Below are 18,735 nucleotides of genomic sequence, written 5' to 3' on the forward strand. Positions count from 1 at the left end.
AGGTTCCAATTATCTAAGAGCTCTCACCTAGTAAAAGGGCATGGGCAAAATGCCATGTAAACATTGATAAAAGCACAGTGATGAGCTTTAGCATTGAAGTATGTAAACCTTTTATTAAGCTGAAGACATTTCTCATGTGCTGCCTAAAATTTTATAATGAGAATGAATTATTTATATAATGACAAAAAGCTATTTTTGTAATTTTTAAAATGGAAAAACTCAAGGGTCTCAAAAGTACCTTACAAATTGCTATTCTTGGTGGTATTCATCAAGCCACAAACATTGAGAGATAGTTTATTATATCTACAGCACAAAAAATTTTTGTAATGAAATTTTGAATAAAATTAATTTTGAGATGAATTTGCATAATTTTCATATATATTTTAGTTCAATGGCATATGTTTTTAGTGATTTTTCATTGATAATCAATATGAATATACTGCCTTAAGATTATAGTTTTGATCCAGTACAAAGCAAAACAGAATTCTGTGGTACTAATATTTCCCTTTGCCCATGCGTCACCAAATTACTCCTTTGTAATATGCCATGAAGGGAGAGTACTGAATTATGACTTCCTCTTTTCTTTTTATGTTTTTGTTTTTGTTTTTCGGGCCACACCCATTTGATGATCAGGGGTTACTCCTGGCTAAGTGCTCGGAAATTGCCCCTGGCGTGGGGGGACCATATGGGACACCGGGGGATCGAACCGTGGTCGCGATCTTTCCTTGGCTAGCGCTTGCAAGGCAGACACCTTACCTCTAGTGCCACCTCGCCAGCCCCAACTTCCTTTTTTCTAATATCAGTTTAATACTCTCATGGATGCCCTTCATTTTCCTTTTTTTTACCTAGTTATTTAATTTAAAAAAAAAAAAACAGAAACAAAAACAGTGGCCCTGTCTGCCCTTCAAAGCAATATGAATGATCTTCTCAGGTTTAGTTTGTGTGTTTCCCCCTCCTAACTAAGCCATATAAACAAAATAAATTCCTTACTCAGTCCCATTTAGAGAGGGTTGTTTAGGTGCTACTTCAAATTTTCCCAATGGAATTGATGTCACTACAAGACCAACTCTGTGAACACACATAAAAGGTTTATGCATTATATGTTACATTAGGCAAACTCATTGTCACAATGTAAGTTAACTTCCAAAGGAATGTTGTAATTTACACTCTATTTATTCTAGTTTTTGTTTCAGCATATTTGTAGGTCAACTTATATAGATGAGGCAGGAAGAACCCAATGATACATACCCAAATAATCTACATAATGCACACTTTCTATTTTTATATATTCATCAGAGACTTACTGGTTCCATTAGCAGAAACTCACTTAAACATATATATTAAATTTTTATTGGGTCAATTCCAAGTTCATACTAGGTAATCCTCTGATTCTCAAGATTCAAACAATGAGGTTGAAAGCAATGCTAGAATAATTTAAAATTTTTTTTATTTCTGGGATATTTTTTCAGTTCTACAAAAATGGCACAAAATGAGTATCTTTATAAATATTAAAATGCCTCAAGGTAAAACATTTAATAAGGACTATGCAATTACCCAGACTACTAAAACTAGTAGAAAACCAACTATATTCCAATCATCAGATGAGGTTACAAGTACTTTAACAACTAAATTTCAGGGAAAAATAAGATTATAATGTTATCACTATTTTAAGGCAAATCTATGACAACTAACTAAAATAACTAAAGCATATGGATTGGAGTAGTGTTCTAGTATTTATTTCTCTGCATGACTTTTCTGGTTGTATATATAATTTGATTACTAGGACTCACCAGATCTAACTTGGGTTTAAGCAAGCGGTAACACAATGACAATTTCTTATGACATAGTGGCATAGTGGATATATTTATCATTTTGTTCAGTTTTCTTTTCTTTTACTTTTTTTAAGGGTGGTTTACAAAGTCACTGTGATTATAGCTTATTCCTGTCTCTGTGCTCTGGTACTAATCCTGGTAGGCTCAGGAGACCATATGGATTTCTGAAAATCAAACCTGGATTGGCCACATGAAGGCAGTTGCTCTATCTGCTATACTATCACGTGGTCCAAGCCATGTTCATCTTGACTGATTAATAGAGAATATGATAGGCTTATAAAAGGAAGAATAAAACTGTCCAGGAATCTGCAGTGACTGTAAGATAAGATCATTGAAAAAAAAGAGAGATTGAATTGATCTCCAGCACCACATATTGTTCTCTGAAGCCCACTGGGTATGACCCAAAACAAACAAAAAATGAAGGAAACTTGCTATGAGCATATGACCAACACCTTGCCCAAGACATTTTTTATAAATTTAAGTTTCATGGGAAAAAAATTAAAGAACTAAGCAAAATGTCCCTGAAAATTAGAAACCAATTTCCAATAGAATTATATAAGAAATTTATATATCTATCAAAAGATAATGAAGGGCTATATTTAGAAATAGAAATAAATTATAAATAATAGTCTATGGGAACTACAAACTATTTTTAACCATTTATAATTTCTAAATAAATTTAGGTATATTCTGTACTCTATCTGCATAAGAGAAAAAAGTAGAAGTATATTCTTAAGCTAAATTTACTTGCATTTTAAATCTATTTGTGCATAGAATATAACAAAAAAGCAAAATATTTAAAGCTCTAAAATGTTATTTAATACCCAAACTCAAATGCTCATAGACACCCACCCCATATACATACACATTCCTAAAATAGACACAAAATGTAGAATCGATTCTGCAAAGTGCCCCTATAAATTTAAATAAACATAGATGATTATTATTCCTTAATAAAACCTGAAGTGAAATTACACTAAAATATTATATTCATACAAAGTGTCTAAACAACATCTCTATAAAATGTCTAAAATTATAATTAAAAGAACTCAAAGTGTTCCTAACAATATATAATATGTTAATATACAATAAATTGCTAGTGGGAACACACTACTATATATATGTATATATATTTTATATTGTTTGGAAGCCATACTCAGTGACACTCAGAGGTTACTCATAGGCTCTGTGCTCAGAACTTACTCCTGTAAGATTTGGGGGACCATATTGATGCCAAAATAGAAACAAGATTGGCCACATGCAAAACCAATGACTTAGCCATTGTGCTATCACTTGACCCCACTAAAAATATATATTTGGTAAAATCATACCAAAGCTCAATATTTTATATTCCATGATTCATCAATTTTATTCAGGGGTATAAACTCAAGATCAGTTAATGCTTTTATGTATCAAAAAACACATAAAAGAGTGCTTAACCAACATAGCTTCTACTAGATCCCAAACTAAAAACTAAAGGATCAATTGCAAAAGAGCAAACATTAAAATAAATAAAACTACGTATTAATGAAATGAATGCCCTGCACTGCGTTTGAGAGGATCCAGTACATAGGACCCTAACAGATGGTTCCTTGGCCTTGTTAAAATTTTAAATTAACTTGAAATTTGATATTAACTTAAAAGTGAAGGTTCAGGAAGGTTTTTCTGGCCTTTCATTGATACAGATCATAAGTTACAGATATGAGCTGCCCTCCATATCACCGGAGGAAATGAACATCCTTGTCTCCAAGATAGATCCATGAATGAATAGTGCTATCTTGCAGTTTTCCCTTCTTTAGTACATGGTTCATAAATTTTATGATTCTACCATATTTCTCTTGACATTCTTCCCTATCAAATAAAGAAAAGTTCAAGTTGAAGCTCTTCTTCACTCTGAAATTTTTTGTCATGCAAAACTTTTATTAACTTGTCTAGGGGCTGGAGCGGAAGCGTTTGCCTTGTTCGTGACTGATTCATGACAGACCTCAGTTTGATCCTCGGGGCCCCATATGGTCCCCCAACCTAGGGGTGATTTCTGAGCGCATATCAGGAATAACCCCTGTGTCACCAGGTGTTTCCCCCCCCTAAAATTTTTAACTTGTCTATTTTCCTTTTGCATTTTATGTTTTGTTTTGCAGAGATTTTATACAGAAAGTAAAGGCTAAAATTAAAAGTCTCCTATATTCAGAGTAATCATTAGTTATTAGTACATGCAAAAATAAGATGAATTCTTAAAACCTGCTAAAAATTAACAGCACATAAACACTTAAAATAAAGTTATGAAAATAAGATTTTTATATTGATTATCTTTATTGAGTTAGCAAAAATGAGATTTGGAGAGTGCTTGTAACATGACGGTGTCAGCATTCCATATCTTCTGGCTTTATATAGTTCAGTTCAGTTTACCACCATTAATTATACCTACCATTCGTACAGTGAACATTATATTTTTACCTAAAAATGCAATGAGCTGGGGCCAGAGAGGTGACGCAGCTGTAGGGCATTTGCCTTGCATATGGCTGACTTAGGGACAAACTGCAGTTCAATTCTCCAGGCATCCCAGATTGTCTCCCAAGCCAGGAGCTATTTCTGAGCACATAGCTAGGAGTAACCCCTGAGCATCACCCAAAAGCAAAAATAAATAAATAAATATAAAATAAAATAAAATGCAGTGAGTGATATAAGTAAGTTTTACTCACTCTAGCCAAGAAAACAAGAAAGCAAACTAAAGTGATCAAATTTATACATACTACTGTGTAACCTATTCATTTAATTGTGGCTGATATCCAATAGGGGCATTTTTTTTGCAGCGAAAAAACGTTTATTGTTTTGGTTTGAAGCCAGTTCTGGCAGTATTCAGAGCTTGAACTTAGTTCTGCACTCAAGAGTAACTCCTGGAATTACACAAGGTACCATATTAGGATGCTGGGTGTCAAACTGGTTAAACACATGCAAAGCAAACAATCTGCTTTCATCTCTCTGGACCCCCAAACTTATTCCTTGTTTTTAGCAATATTTTACTTATATATAGATACTCTAAACATGAGTATTGTCTACCCAGAGAAGAATGAAAGTTTATTGTCACAAAAATAAAATTAAAATGTATATGTAATATATCAGGGAAAAACTAATTGCAGTGAAGAAGCTAATTGTCTTATATTTGGGGAAATTATCTGGACAATTTATAGTTTAAATATAAATTTATAGATTATTATAAATTTATAATTTATAGTTTATCTGTCACTGAAGATAAGAGGTTTCTAAAATACTAGTGCTATTTTATGTGAAGATCATGCATGATGTACTCATGGATCAATTCATGTTGGCAAATTTTTGAAATTGCACAAATATGATTTATTGAACTTTTGAATGTGACCCTTTTGTTAAGACTTCTGTAAAAGGCTTTTCAAAAATAGTGGGCTTGCATAACATAAATTCATTGTATTATTTCTGGAAGCTATATTTACATTAGTGAGGTTAGTGCTTCAACAGGAGGGCTGGTCTGCTTTATACCTTCCTCCTAGTTTCTGCATTTTTCTAGCAATCACTTGCATTCCTTGATTCCAAACCAATTCTAACCATTACAGAAGAATTATTTCTATGCTTTATCATCGAGTCTTTACCCTTGGCTTTTTCTGTATTGAGGAGCCAAACCAGTTAGCAATAAATTGCACATTTAGACAAAATGTGAATGTTTATAGGTATTATCCTAGTGAGTAGGAATACATTCTATCTAGCATAGAGATAGAGGCTTTTGACAGCTAAAATGAATTCTTAGCCAAACATGTAGAAAAATAAACTGAACACATGCTTTCTATTCAGGAGTCTCAGGTTTGAGCCCCAGCATTGCATATAGTGCCCTCAGCATTGCCGGGAGAGTCCCCAAATTCAGGCAGAGCAACTCTAGACTTTGTATCTTAGAGTAGTTCTTGAGCAATGCTTGATCAGGCCACAAACGTGTGTTCAATGATAACCTATACAATAAGTAATAGAATATTTTCTGCACCTAAGAAATAGGAAATCAGTCAACATCTGATCATTCTTGTTTAGAGCATTCATTTTGATTACAAGTTAACTAGACCTACTAGCAACATGGATTGTTTTGTCTTGCTATATTTGTGAGTGACACTATGTAAATGTAATGTTCATAGGACCAAATATGATCATAATAGATAATTCATAAATTAACTTGGAAGAAATTACTAATGAGAAATTGTTGGGAGCTGTAAAATAGTTACCCTTCATACCATGCATAATAAGATGTTAGAGAAATTCTTGTTAGATATCTTATTCCATTACATTTGTTACATGCTTTGAACAGTTTTACTAATTCCCATTTGCCTTGTTTCATCCTGTTCTCCAGATTGAGGATCATTTTTCATTACTGAATTATAAAATATCCCTGCTTCTTTGTCTAATTCTGTCCATTGATCTTGTGTTTCTTTCCAGCTACTTTGACCAAAGGCTCTGATATTAATCCTGGGCTGTTTCACAATAAAATCTTCTAATTTTTCAGTTTTTGTTAATCTTGTTTTACTTTGTCATCACTTCTTTTCAGTCCTTGGTGTATTTTTACACAGATGGTTAAGAAACACCATTTGAGAATTGAAAACATTTGGCATTTCTTAGTTTCTCTGATTCTCATTGAAGATGTGCTTATGTCCAATTTCCTTTTAATTCTGTACCTATTCATTGGTTGTTAATTTTAATTTTCCTGTGAAATCTAAACTTTGGAATGTTTGTCAAATTAGTATGAATATTGTCTGGTCACTTTATTTGTCTTGTTTTTTGGGGGGATAATGGGGGAGGCACATTCAGCAGGACAATCTGCTGTACAGGGGATCAAATCTGGGTCAGATGCATATAAGGCAAGCATCTCTTCCACTATCCTGTCGTTCTGAACCCGATATCTGGTCACTTTTGATAGACCAACTCAAAGATGGAAAATGACCATATTTTGAGTTGGAAATAAGTAGGAGGCAGGCAGAAAGGAGCTGTAGAATTTACTTATGGTGGCAAGAGCAACTGACTTTTTGCAGCACATAAAGCAGAGAATGAACATAGTAAGCCCTTTCTAAGTTCAATATTCTATTTACAAAATCACAAGACTTTTATAAACTGCCAGACTGCATTGCATAAACCAAATGCCAGCACAACAGTGACCTTTCAAATTACTGGAGCAACAGAAGCCGAGATCAGAAAGCTCAAACTTAAAGCAAACACTGACAAGAAATCCTACAGAAATGACTTCTGTGTCTGGTCAACATAACATTACATGACATATTGTAAAATGTGTTTGGCTTGTTAGGTAGAAGAGTCTATAGAGGTTTAACTGCTTTTGGAAATATAAAGCTTACTATCTCTGATAGATCAGTTATGCAGGTCAATTATTTTCTGATTTTGAAAGAAAAGTTTGGTATGAGAAAATATTGTAAAAGTGCAACTGAACTACTGTAAAGAAAAGAAAAATATAAAGTTGGATCTGTGTGTAGCAGGGAGTTGAAGGTTTGAGAAATGGAAGCTGCAGAAATAAATGATAAAGCCTGTTGTTGCAAGTCAGCTCTTGATGGGGTTGACTGATGGAAGGATGGAGGATGAGGTCTTTCCCCTCCAGCTCGGAGCACGCATCTGCCACCCTGTTCAGCCAGAGGTGAAGCAACGGGTAAAAGGCTAGCAGACAGTCAGTCTTGTGAAAATTCAGCTTTATTCGGAGGACAAGACTGAAGCCCAAAGCCTCAGCATCAATTCCAGCCAAAAGCCCCTGCCTTCCACAGACCCTTGCTTTTATCTCCCAGAATCAGGTACCACCCAATGGTGTGATCAGATACCACTCAATGGTGGGAGCAGAATGCCAGGTCACACCCTAGGGTAGAGCACAATCACAGATCAGGGTAGGGTCAGTAACATAATAATCCCATAAAATGTTTACACACACAACAATTCCACCGTTTGTTTTTAGTAAACAAACAATATTGTCAACAATTATTAAAGGAAAAACTAGTCAATAATAAAAGAGCGGCTGTTTGCATAAGCGCATCACAGGAAAATGTAATGGTATCTGATCCCACCATTGGGTGGTACCTGATAATGGGGAATAAAAACAAGGGTCTGTGGAAGGCGAGAGGCTTTTTGCTAGAACTAAGGCTGAGACTTCGGACTTCAGTCTTGTCCACCGAATAAAGCTAATATTTCCACAAGCCTGACTGTGAGCTGTTTACCCGCTGTTTCACCTCAGAACTGTCGGCTGGACGGGGTGGCAGACTCGTGCTCCGAGCTGGAGGGGAAAGACCTCATCCTCCATCCCTCCATCAGGGATCCTCTTCAGAGGCTGACTTGCAACACCTGTCATATAAAGGTCTTTCTCCCTCCCTTCTTTCTTTCCTTCCTTTCTTCCTCTCTCCCTTCCTTCCTCTCTCCCTTCTTTCTTCCCTTACTTCCTTTCTTCCTTTCTCCCTCCTTCCCTTCTTCCTACTTTTCTTTCTTCCCTACTTCCTTCCATCCTTTTTTCCTTTTTCCTACCTCCTTTCTTCCTTCTCTACCTCCTTCTCTCCTTCCCTCCCTGCTTTCTTCCCTCCTTCCCTTTCTCCTTCCTTCCTTCCTTCCTTCCTTCCTTCCTTCCTTCCTTCCTTCCTTCCTTCCTTCCTTCCTTCCTTCCTTCCTTCCTTCCTTCCTTCCTTCCTTCCTTCCTTCCTTCCTTTGCTTCTTTCTTTATTCTGGGAAAACATCAAAGTAATATCATTATTGCCAATAATGCAATTGGGTATTACCACTGTTAGGCCTCTGGGACCAAATTGGTTGTAAGGGGTAGCACCCAGGGGGTGTGCATGACAAGATACTTTCTTACTTTACAGAACCATGATGTCTCATTTCAAATACTACTAAGATATATTTTAAAATGCATGAGAAATTTGAATCAGAATTTCAAGATTCAAATGTTTTGAGCAGGTGCCAGAGAAATCGTAGAGCAAACAAGGTGCTTGCCTTGCCTTGCACATGTCAAGTCCAGGTTCAATCTCCAACATCACACATTGTCACCTGAACTCCACCATTATTGACTGCTGATTACAGCTGGAAGTGTGCTCAAAACCAAAAATAAATTAATAGAATAAAATAATGCACAATGAGACTCTGTTCTTTTCCCCATCTTTTTGGTATAGTGATCTATATAGTTCTACTTAAACTTTATAAAATACAGACATTTAAAATTCTGGATGTTTTATTGATTTATTTTAAAGATTAGTTATTTTTTAGGCAGCATGATTTACTATAATAATAGTTATAGTCAGGCATAAAATCTTATTAAGCCATAATACCTACTATAAGTGTTAGTTCCCCCACACCATGGAAAATACCTTAAAGATGTTTTCAAATGATGAAATGATACCACTTTTATTTATTCCCAGTCTATATTTTCTAGCTGAAAATTCTTTCATCAGCATTTTTATTGTCATTTCATCCTTGTTATAATGTTAATAGTTTATTTTTAAAAGTTGAGAACTATGTTTGTTGTTTTATATATACCATGTTCTAATACTGCCACTAAAATGTTCATTTCCTTCCACTATTATTTTCAGGTTCCCTTCCGTCTCTCCTCTGTCCTCTATTCTAGGCAACCTGAATTCTGAACAGCAGGTTACTGGTTTTGCCACTTTAACCATTTGTTTTACCACTAAAATGATTTTTTATATCCTATATATGAAAAAGATCAAATATAAAATTTGATATTTTAAAGTATTTTATATATATGCACATATAATTGCAAGAGGAAGTATTTTAAATATGTGTCATGATATATAGGATTTTGAAGTGCATTTAGTAGCACACATATTTGGGTAACTTTTGAATGTGATAAATACACTTTGCACAAAAATTGTGGTGTAAATACAAGCCATCTACAACCAGATTTTAAGTGTTTAAAAGCCATTGGAACCATGGAATTGCGAGATAGTTAGCAAAAAGCAACTTGATTCTCCTGAGATATTATTTCACGTGCTGAAAGAAATATATCTTCTTAGAATTATCAAATATTTTACCCACTAAACATCTTCCAAGATAGCATCCCTAATGAACTTCCTAAACAATCCAGCATAAGCAGGAAGCATTAGTCATCAACACGGACCATTTTCAACTAATCAGCTGACTGTATAAATTACACAAGAAAAGAATGAATCCTCTAGAATTTGTTGTTTTATTTTTTTATTTTATTTCCCCACTCTGCCCTAACTGTTGGCTTATCGATTTTATGGATGCAGTGTCTTGCAGAGAACATTGTGAGTGAGCTTAGTGCTTTATAGTACATAAAGTGCTTTCCCTTGCATTATTATTCAGTAGAATAAAATGAGTTTTAATGGGCCTAAGTGATTTGCTTAAAGGCACAAATTAATGTGTGGCTGGGAATCAAAATCATGCCCTTTTCTCTGTTGTAATTGTTCTATAAATATGTATGTATCGATCGACTCACTCCCCACCATGACAGTGTAATAGATCCAAGTGCTCAAAATGCCATCATCTATACATTTGGGCAGAATCTGAGAGAACAAGGTAGGTTGAGGATGAAGGAAGACAGTTTAATTTGCATATGGATTTCCTACTTCAAAGACAGAAATAGAATACCATGGGTCATAGAGATAGTATATCAGGTAAGACAGTTGCCTTGTAAGTGCTGACCAAGGTTTAATTTCTGGAACCACATATACTACCCCTATAAAGCTCACAGGAATACTCAAGTGCAGTGCCAAAAATATGTCCCAAGAACTGCTGGATGTGACCCCCAAAAAATTTTTAATGGTTTTTGGGCATACCCGATGGTGTTCAAGAGTTATTCCTGGCTCTGTACCCAGGGATCTCTCCTGGAAGGCATGGGGGAGACTGTAGGAACCTGGGTTAGCCACATGCAAAAAAATGCCCTATCCCCTGTATTATTGTTTTGCTCTCCCAAAATTTATTTTCAGAAAAAAAAAATAGAAAATATAAAGAGCACAGGTTTCCTTAGCAATTTGAAAATAGATTTTTTTTTATTCATTTTGATTTGACTTGGGAGATCTGGGTAGACAATTATCAGAAAATAAATAGCATCCCCTGGCCTAAATGATAGCTACCAAATAAGATTGCTTAGAAAAATTCTAATTTTGTGAAATGAGGAAAACCTGGAGCAATATCATTTTCTAGCAGTTATAATGATAATTGGATATTTGATAATTATGTACTATCTGCAATATGCTATCACGTAAGCCAAACATATGCATGCAGCCTTTCAAAAAGATATAGTCCCATTTTACAGATACAGAAATATAGGAGTTTAGTAGAAATTTAAAATCAATTAGGGGTTTTAAATTTCTAAAATTCTTAGAACATGCTGTATTTGAATATATGGAATGGCAATTTATATAAGTAGAAAAACTGGTTTGCTACAACATATGGCATATACGTAACGTGACTTATTTTTAATTAAATGCTTTATTTGAACACCATGGTTACAAAGTTTGTTCGTGATTGAGTTTCCATCATAGTACACATCCCCTTCAGTAATGCCCACTTCCCACCCCCACTTTTGCCATTTTCCTCTTATCCACCCTGCTGTCTGGCTCTAAGGCAGACATCTTACTTCTCTCTCTCTTTTCTCTCTTTTTCACTCTATCTTTCTCTTATTCTGTTTTTAGACATTGTTTGCAATAACATTATTAAAAGGGTACTAGGAAGATAACTTATCTTTTTATTGCATCCAGTCCTTGTCCAGAGTAATGTTTTAACCATCATTGTCATTGCCATAGTGGTCCCTTCTCTACCCTAACTGTACTGCTCCACTCTTTGCGGCAAGCTTTTTTTTATGAATGACTGGTTCTTCAGACCCTTGTCTCTATTATCTCTGGATATTTTTAACCATGGTTTATTTTTATATTTTGTTCATAGATATCAGATTTATTGATATTCTTTCCCAATATGAACAATACCAGGGCAAGTGAGATCTTGTGTGCTTCCTCTTTTTTTTATGATTTTAACTTAAACTATCTTTCTTTGGAATTCTAGGGAATATGGGCCAAATAAATTTTAGAACTTCTAATTGCCATTCGATACTTCTGATTTCATATGAATACATAGGAAACATGCTATTTTATTCTAAAGGAAGGATGGAGATGCCTTGAAACAGGTTATGTTTAGTTCCACAAAGTGGTTAAATGTAGAATATGCAAAAACATTAACTTACTTGTTTGTGACAGTGAAGCCCGCAGACCATAATTGGGTGTCATGTTTGTTCTCTAAGAGATAAAGGAAACAAGAATTGTAGTAAAGAGATGAGCATTCAATGAGAGAACAGAAGAAAATGTATTGCCTGATAACTCTAATCATTAAGTTATAATTCTTTCCCAACTCAAGAAAAAATGCATTTTTGATTAAACCATTTCTGTAGTTATTCTTAAATATTCACTTCAAAGGACAATTAGATTACTACTTTTAGTTTATTGTAATTAGGATGACAACATAAATATAAATGGAGAGCACATCCTGGCCTGATCTTTGAAGTTCAAACTTTTGTTTAATAACCTCTTAGATACATTTTGGTTCTCAGGATAAAGTTGTTCTGACTCTAGATTTTCCTTTAGACTAAATTTAAGAAAAAATCAGAGAAGATGCCAAAATTCAGATTTTCTTTTCTGAATGCCAGGTGTTATCTTGATTGTTATTTTTATCTTGTACGTATCTGTGAATGCGAAGTTTTAAATAAAGTATATATAGCTAACCTTTTGTAAGGACTAAGACTAGTTTATCCTCTTTGATATTAATATGTAACCTTTCAAAATGTGTATTTGTGCATAGCACTTGCTCAATTAGTGTCGCCGAGTTAATAAATGGTTCAATTGTGAAAAGCCTTTGCTAAATTACAAAGGGGATAAAAGGCAGGATAGCTTAAAAATTATTTTTAAATGAGGTGATCATAAAATAAAGAAGATTAAACATCTACTATGTGGGAATGTATATAGTCATTGTGGGAAACATAAATAATATTCCCTATTTATATACTAGTAATATACATTACTCAGAAAGACTTAAGGCTAGAGAAAATAGTACAGTGGGGAAGATGCTTGTTGCATGTGCCTGACCTAGGTTTGCTCCATGGCACCACCTACGCATGCCTTATCCCAGCCAGGGGTGATCCCTTACAACAGAGTCAGGACTAAGCCCTGAGCAAGCCCCTCTCCCCCAATAAAAAGTACAAGGCTGCTAGAAGTAGCACAATGGCAAAATTAACACTTGAAATACAAAACTCCAAGATCAATCCATTTTGCTATTTAGATTCACTCCGCTATCTGTGATTTGTAGTGTCAGAGCCAAATGTATACAAGTATACACCATGTATGACATCATTAATCACCACAAATAAAATAACGAGTGATTTCAATACCAGGAGATGGCACAGTGAATCTTATCATGAGAATATATATGTGAACATCAAAGCTAAAAAATGCAACCTTCAGCTAGTATGCATGCAAACACCATCTCTAAAATGAATGTAAATTCCTCATAGAGTACCTAACCCAGGTTACTCTCGAATAATTGCAACAGAAACACCAAACAGGGTCGGGGAGGCTGATTAACTACCAGTGAATGCCATGCACAGTCTCAAAATATGAATAACTTGTATGGAACGTAAAAAAAGATTCTTAGCTGGACTTGAAATATAGAATTAATGAGTAGAAAAAGAGGAAGACTAGGCTATTATGTGTGGAAGAAAGAAACATGGGATAGGTGCTGGAGAACTAGTGCTGAAGAAAAGGCATTTATTTTGCATCTATTCAAACCCAATTTGAATTCCTCACACACAACTACCAAGCACTGCCAGGGTTCACTTCTGTGTACAGAGGCAGGAATAGCCCCTGAGCACAAATAATATGGCCTAATTTTCCCTCCCTAATTGGAAGTGAGGAAAATATGCAAGAAACACAGGTAAAATTGTAGATATGCAAAACCATATGATGTCTGTGGGAAAAACAAACTTGCTGGTCTGTGGCATAATTCAGATGTTGGATCTATGTTTCAACATAATATTTGGTACATGATTTTAGACTTTGACTAAAAACAAAGTGTTAACATTTTCAAGATCCATTTCAGAAAGCATGTCAGTGAGTATAGTGGGAAGGATTAATTTTCTCAGGTGAATTTTGAAAATGAGAGGCAAATCTCAATGGCCGTGTTTGGTATAATTAATACCAACCTTTATTTTACAGATAACAAAGAAAGGTCGTATCATAGATTTGGGAGGGGGGGGTTACTCCTGGCTCCACACTCAGAAATCGCTCCTGGCAGGCTCTGGGGACGATATGGAATGCTGGGATTTGAACCAATGACTTTCTGCATGAAAGGCAAACACCCCACCTCCATGCTATCTCTCTGGCCCCAGGTCGTATCATAGATTTAACAAATATTTTAACACAGGTCCTTTTTCTCTAACTCATCTGTCTGGACTGACATATTGGGAATCCATGGCTGCCAGACTCACAAAGGATATTAAGTATAAAAATGATATGGTGCAAGTATTGATTTGGGGAAAATAATATGGTGGGAGTAAGGAGCTTGATGTCCCTTGTTGTGATTATTTGGTAAAAATAAGTTGTATTGAACATGAATAGTAAATATAAAAGGTTTCATTTTAAGATACAAAGATGTTGAGTGTGTTTTATATGTAAACAGTGCTCAAAATCACGAAGACTTAAAATAAAGACGTGTATAATTTGTAGAAAAGATTTTCACAAAAAAATGTTAGAATGATTTACCATAAAGAGGGAAAATGTAAAAAGATAATCCATACTATTATTAAAAACAATCTCTTTAATTTATTGGAAATATGCAGAGAAATATGAACAAGCTGAGGATATATCAAATAGTTTATTCCAAAGGAATTAAGATTTTGGGGGCCAGAGTGATAATATATTGGGTGGAACATATACTTTGCATGAACTTAACTGCTTTTATTCTCCAAAAACTCATATAGTTAGTAGATTCCTGGAAGCAGTGATTCATGAATGTGGTGTCAGGAAAATGCCCTGAACAATGTTAGGTGTACACTGAGGTCCACAAAATGAGATTTGAAATAAGGATGTTTGTAGAGTTACTTTGGTTGATTTGTAGAATATTCCAATATTTTAATTAAGTACTTAATTATTTAAGCTAGATGGTTATAAGAAGATGGAGAAATAAACATAAATGTTTAGTAGCAGAGTCTTTATGTTGTTTAGAGATAGAAGAGAAAGAAAGAAAAAGAAAGCAGGAAGAGAGAAATGAAGAAAGAAAGAAAGAAAGAAAGAAAGAAAGAAAGAAAGAAAGAAAGAAAGAAAGAAAGAAAGAAAGAAGAAAGAAAGAAAGAAAGAAAGAAAGAAAGAAAGAAAGAAAGAAAGAAAGAAAGAAAGAAAGAAAGAAAGAAAGAAAGAAAGAAAGAAAGAAAGAAAGAAAGAAAGAAAGAAAGAAAGAAAGAAAGAAAGAAAGAAAGAAAAGAAAGAAAGAGAAAGAAAGAAAGAAAGAAAGAAAGAAAGAAAGAAAGAAAGAAAGAAAGAAAGAAAGAAAGAAAGAAAGAAAGAAAGAAAGAAAGAAAGAAAGAAAGAAAGAAAGAAAGAAGAAAAAGAAGCTTGAGGCATGGATCAGCTGTGACTGAATATATTTGGATAAGTTGATCATAAAATCTGCGAGAATGCCTTTTAATTAGCAACTTGGAAGTCAGTAAAAAGGTTTGCCAAAGAAATCAAGAAGTAGAGAAAAGATAAAAGCAGGTAGCTTGTTACCAAAACCAGATAGTTTTCTTGTTTGGGTTTTGTCTCTTGGAAAATGACTACTAGTTCTGAGGAGTGTTAGTGATTCAAAAGAGACCAAATGAAAAGAAAGATTGCCAAGAAATGACCACTTGGGAGTTACAAATGTTAGTCTTCTCTTTTTATATTACAGATGAGCACACTAAGCAATTTTAAACAATATCCATTTATCAGAGTTCTATAGGTTAAAAGTCAGCAGGGACTCACAGCCTAAGTAAGGGTTCTCTGTTTGGGGACTTAACAGATGCAATTAACTTGCTTCCAAATATGATGCAACTTTGAGCCTCCTTTTCCAGTTTCTCTAGACTTCTTCCAGAAATCATTTATTTGTATGACTGAGGGCCTCAGGGAGATCACTGAGCTTCCAGAGGCTGCATGTCACTCAGTTTGTTGTTCATTTTGGCAGAACATCTTGGGACCATTTCATACAACTAAAATGACACTTTGCAGGCAAGCAAAATCTCTACAGGCCTCTTCTCCGCATTATCCACCAACCTTCACATTTTACTTCTGCTAATAGCCAGGGAAACATTTTTCTGATATATATGTATATATACTGATATATATGTCTATATAGATGTATATGTATACCTGTATATATATGTATATATAAAACACAGCTGTCTATATAGACTGTCTATATATAGATATATGAATATGAATATATATCTATATACCTACATATAGATATGCATATGAAGAAAGAATGGCTGGGGTGACATTAGGGCAGCCAGATAAATTCCCATTTGATAAACTCAAAATTAACTGACTTGAAGAACAATCATCTTAAGACTCATGATGGTGCCGGAGTGGTGGCACAGTTGTTTGTAAGCGGCCGACCTAGAAGAGACCTTGGTTCGATTCCCGGTGTTTCATATGGTTCCCCAAGCCAGGAGAGATTTCTGATCGCATAGCCAGGAGTAACCCCTGAGTGTCATCGGGTATACTTCTCCCCCCAAAAAAGAATCATCATAATATTGGGGCCGGAGAGATGGCACAGCGGTAGGGCTCTTGCATTGCATGTAGTTGATCCAGGACTGAAGGTGGTTTTAATCCCGGCATCTCATGTGGTCCCCCTTGTCTGCCAGGAGTGATTTCTGAGTGCAGAACCTGGAGTAACCCCTGTGAGACTCCGGGTGTGATCCAAAAAACAAAACAAGTAAAAAAAAAAAGTGATAGAGAAGAGGGACATAGGAAGCCATAATTTTGCTCCCCAATCTCTGTTGTAGGTACTTTTGCTAGTTTCTCTAGAGAAATGAATTATAATATCATAATGTATCCTATCACTTTAACAGAAACTAACTATAGTAAGTTTTGTTTATGTACTATCTTTCCATATGCTTATTTTTTAGTTTAATTTCATTGGGCCAGCCTTTGTGATGTGCAGTGATGGTAATCATAAATTTTTATCTTGTTACTGGCTGACACCCAATAGAATCACACTATAATTTAAAATAATAATTCTTTTTTTTTTTTTTTTTGGTTTTTGGGCCACACCCGGTAACGCTCAGGGGTTACTCCTGGCTATGTGCTCAGAAGTTGCTCCTGGCTTGGGGGACCATATGGGACACCGGGGGATCGAACCGCGGTCCGTCCAAGGCTAGCGCAAGCAAGGCAGGCGCACCTTACCTTTAGCGCCACCGCCCGGCCCTAAAATAATAATTCTTAAAAAATATTATAGTAATGCTTAGGACAGTCTAGCTTCTATGATGAAATAGAAAATTGTTGGGAAAGCATGCGGAGGAAAAGGAAATAGCCCATCACCAAACATTTAGCTCTTCATTTACTCTTCAGATAAGTCTTTGGATATTTTAATTGAGGTCATAAAATTTAATAATTATTAAAGAATTTAATTTATATGCTTTGACTATTTAAGTATGTTTGTATAAAAGAGATGATAAAATGAATAATCAAAATTTATAAAATTTTGCTATTCCAAGACTATAGATAGTTATTTACATATATATTTCTTATAATAAGAACAAAAATCCAACTATATGATTGTATTTATTTATGTAAGAATTGAGGTGTTATTAACTTGTCCAAAGTCTCACTGTTAATGTAGAACAACTAATCAAATCGAATTATGTTAGATCTCCATATCCAAACATATGTCTATATTGCAATAAGATAAATGGTATGATTTCATAAAACTTAAAAATAAATGTTATCTATATTTTTATTTTACAGATTTTTATTATTTATATATTTTATTACATATATATCTCTTGATGGAAATAGCATACATTAAACATTAAAGAACCTTCACTTAACTTAATTTTTTTCCAAATTCACCTAAATTATGAAAGACATCTTTTAAAGTTTAACACTTATTAACACATTTTGGAGAAAAATGATAAGCATTTTGAGTTCTAATAGAAAATTTAAAATTATCATCAAGTTGATTAACATTTTACCTTTGCCAATATAATGTTAATAATATTATAATGAGTCTAATTTCTTAATTAGTGTAATAGCACTCTGAATACAAACATACTTGTCTGAGATGAATGAATATAATTCAACCTGGATTTTTCCATAATATATAATTTTGACACCTAATTATCTGCCTTTCAATATTATAATTTGGAAAATCTATTGAAAGTCTCAACCCTCATACTTTTATAAAGCACCCTAAAAAGCTAAATATTCTTTAAGTGTTCAGTCAAAGTCCATTTTACTCATAATAGTGCAGTAACCCCCGGTGTATGGTCTGCTCCTTTGTTCTCCAAAACTGCCATGGAGGGGTGAATGTCACATATTGGATCATTTTACTCAGTCTCAACTTTAAGTAAAATACTCTATTATTCATAACATCACCTTCTCAGAAAGTAGTTCTGGCATTTCTAGCATTATTGAAAAATATTACAAGTACTCCCATGCTGAGGGGAAAATGACTATTCCATCTCTTCTGCTCATAAAAGTAAATGAATACTAAAGAGTCTCAAATCAGGACAATGGGTAAAATTTCTTAAGTATTTTGCAGAAAATGAATGTAAGACATACATTTTGTTCCAAAGTTTAGCCTGCTGCCATATGCCATATTGGGCTATGCTGAATCCAAAAAAGTTTAAGTAAAGCTATAAATATTTATGTTCAAAATT

At 34.4% G+C, this 18,735-nt stretch overlaps 1 protein-coding gene across 1 annotated transcript in view; it reads left to right on the forward strand.

Annotated features, from left to right (window-relative positions):
* Nucleotides 1–18,735, forward strand: part of GPC5 (glypican 5) — a 1,503,836-nt gene that overhangs the window by 755,064 nt on the left and 730,037 nt on the right. The gene's annotated exons all lie outside the window — the stretch shown is intronic.

Source organism: Suncus etruscus, chromosome 8, assembly GCF_024139225.1.
Source record: "Suncus etruscus isolate mSunEtr1 chromosome 8, mSunEtr1.pri.cur, whole genome shotgun sequence".
Lineage (NCBI taxonomy): Eukaryota > Metazoa > Chordata > Mammalia > Eulipotyphla > Soricidae > Suncus > Suncus etruscus.